This window comes from Toxotes jaculatrix, chromosome 1 (genome assembly GCF_017976425.1).
Source record: "Toxotes jaculatrix isolate fToxJac2 chromosome 1, fToxJac2.pri, whole genome shotgun sequence".
NCBI lineage: Eukaryota > Metazoa > Chordata > Actinopteri > Toxotidae > Toxotes > Toxotes jaculatrix.
In genome coordinates, this window is record NC_054394.1 from 1,715,001 (window position 1) to 1,717,500 (window position 2,500).

Sequence of the window (2,500 nt, forward strand, 5' to 3'; positions counted from 1 at the left end):
GATACTGGGACTCAGGCCAAAGCATCCCATCCTTTGGCACATGCCAGAACAACGGGATGCCTCTTAAACAGATTCAGAGTATTTCTCTTTTGAATCTGCCTTAGGCTGCAGGTGTGCCAGTGGGCACCTGTTTCAGTAGTTGTGATTAGGCTCTGTCACCAACTGCCTCGGCTAGGTACTTGCTAACTTGATATTTTGTGTTTCCACCTCACTGTGTTTGTAGCCAGGCAAAACTCAGATCACAACACACGAGGCTTTGATTCACATGCTCCTGGTAATGTAACGGTTTTGGCTTGTGAAAGGCAGCAGGTGGTTAGCTAGCCGACAGGCTGATCAAAATGTGGAAACGCTTCACGAATTTGCGTGTCATCCTTGCGCAGGGGCCATGCTAATCTTCTCTGTATCGATTCCAATTTATCATATGTGCTGCCTGAGCAAGCACATTAGCTCTGATGTGATGGCTGCCTTTTAGCCCCCCCCTGGGCTCAGCGACTCCTTTGTCGCGGGGCAGACTAACGGGCCACTATCCCCAGTAGGCAGTACCCTTTGGCATCACAAGAGTGAGGGTGGAGCTCTTTCTTCAGTTGTCTGCAACATATTTGCAATAACTTCACACTGCCTTCTTGTTTTGTGTGCATGTTTATTGATTTCCCAGATTAAGACCAAAAAGCAGCTTAATACTGAAAAGTGGGCGGTGCCCACATCGGAGCTAATGTGCTCTGATGTGGGCGGTGCCCACTTTTTCTATCAGCCTGGAGGCTGATACTGGGACTCAGGCCAAAGCATCCCATCCTTTGGCACATGCCAGAACAACGGGATGCCTCTTAAACAGATTAAGAGTATTTCTCTTTTGAATCTGCCTTAGGCTGCAGGTGTGCCAGTGGGCACCTGTTTCAGTAGTTGTGATTAGGCTCTGTCACCAACTGCCTCGGCTAGGTACTTGCTAACTTGATATTTTGTGTTTCCACCTCACTGTGTTTGTAGCCAGGCAAAACTCAGATCACAACACACGAGGCTTTGATTCACATGCTCCTGGTAATGTAACGGTTTTGGCTTGTGAAAGGCAGCAGGTGGTTAGCTAGCCGACAGGCTGATCAAAATGTGGAAACGCTTCACGAATTTGCGTGTCATCCTTGCGCAGGGGCCATGCTAATCTTCTCTGTATCGATTCCAATTTATCATATGTGCTGCCTGAGCAAGCACATTAGCTCTGATGTGATGGCTGCCTTTTAGCCCCCCCCTGGGCTCAGCGACTCCTTTGTCGCGGGGCAGACTAACGGGCCACTATCCCCAGTAGGCAGTACCCTTTGGCATCACAAGAGTTAGGGTGGAGCTCTTTCTTCAGTTGTCTGCAACATATTTGCAATAACTTCACACTGCCTGCTTGTTTTGTGTGCATGTTTATTGATTTCCCAGATTAAGACCAAAAAGCAGCTTAATACTGAAAAGTGGGCGGTGCCCACATCAGAGCTAATGTGCTCTGATGTGGGCGGTGCCCACTTTTTCTATCAGCCTGGAGGCTGATACTGGGACTCAGGCCAAAGCATCCCATCCTTTGGCACATGCCAGAACAACGGGATGCCTCTTAAACAGATTCAGAGTATTTCTCTTTTGAATCTGCCGTAGGCTGCAGGTGTGCCAGTGGGCACCTGTTTCAGTAGTTGTGATTAGGCTCTGTCACCAACTGCCTCGGCTAGGTACTTGCTAACTTGATATTTTGTGTTTCCACCTCACTGTGTTTGTAGCCAGGCAAAACTCAGATCACAACACACGAGGCTTTGATTCACATGCTCCTGGTAATGTAACGGTTTTGGCTTGTGAAAGGCAGCAGGTGGTTAGCTAGCCGACAGGCTGATCAAAATGTGGAAACGCTTCACGAATTTGCGTGTCATCCTTGCGCAGGGGCCATGCTAATCTTCTCTGTATCGATTCCAATTTATCATATGTGCTGCCTGAGCAAGCACATTAGCTGTGATGTGATGGCTGCCTTTTAGCCCCCCTCTGGGCTCAGCGACTCCTTTGTCGTGGGGCAGACTAACGGGCCACTATCCCCAGTAGGCAGTACCCTTTGGTATCACAAGAGTTAGGGTGGAGCTCTTTCTTCAGTTGTCTGCAACATATTTGCAATAACTTCACACTGCCTTCTTGTTTTGTGTGCATGTTTATTGATTTCCCAGATTAAGACCAAAAAGCAGCTTAATACTGAAAAGTGGGCGGTGCCCACATCGGAGCTAATGTGCTCTGATGTGGGCGGTGCCCACTTTTTCTATCAGCCTGGAGGCTGATACTGGGACTCAGGCCAAAGCATCCCATCCTTTGGCACTTGCCAGAACAACGGGATGCCTCTTAAACAGATTCAGAGTATTTCTCTTTTGAATCTGCCGTAGGCTGCAGGTGTGCCAGTGGGCACCTGTTTCAGTAGTTGTGATTAGGCTCTGTCACCAACTGCCTCGGCTAGGTACTTGCTAACTTGATATTTTGTGTTTCCACCTCACTGTGT

The 2,500-nt window shown here is 48.5% G+C and overlaps 1 protein-coding gene and 3 non-coding genes across 4 annotated transcripts in view; 1 reads left to right on the top strand and 3 right to left on the bottom strand.

Annotated features, from left to right (window-relative positions):
- efl1 (elongation factor like GTPase 1) overlaps nt 1-2,500 on the top strand; it is a 139,300-nt gene that overhangs the window by 96,374 nt on the left and 40,426 nt on the right. The gene's annotated exons all lie outside the window — the stretch shown is intronic.
- Nucleotides 336-442, bottom strand: LOC121186244. The gene has a single exon (XR_005894424.1). It is a non-coding gene; the product is annotated as a U6 spliceosomal RNA (small nuclear RNA).
- Nucleotides 1,097-1,203, bottom strand: LOC121186251. Its single transcript, XR_005894425.1, has one exon. It is a non-coding gene; the product is annotated as a U6 spliceosomal RNA (small nuclear RNA).
- LOC121186259 lies at nt 1,858-1,964 on the bottom strand. Its single transcript, XR_005894426.1, has one exon. It is a non-coding gene; the product is annotated as a U6 spliceosomal RNA (small nuclear RNA).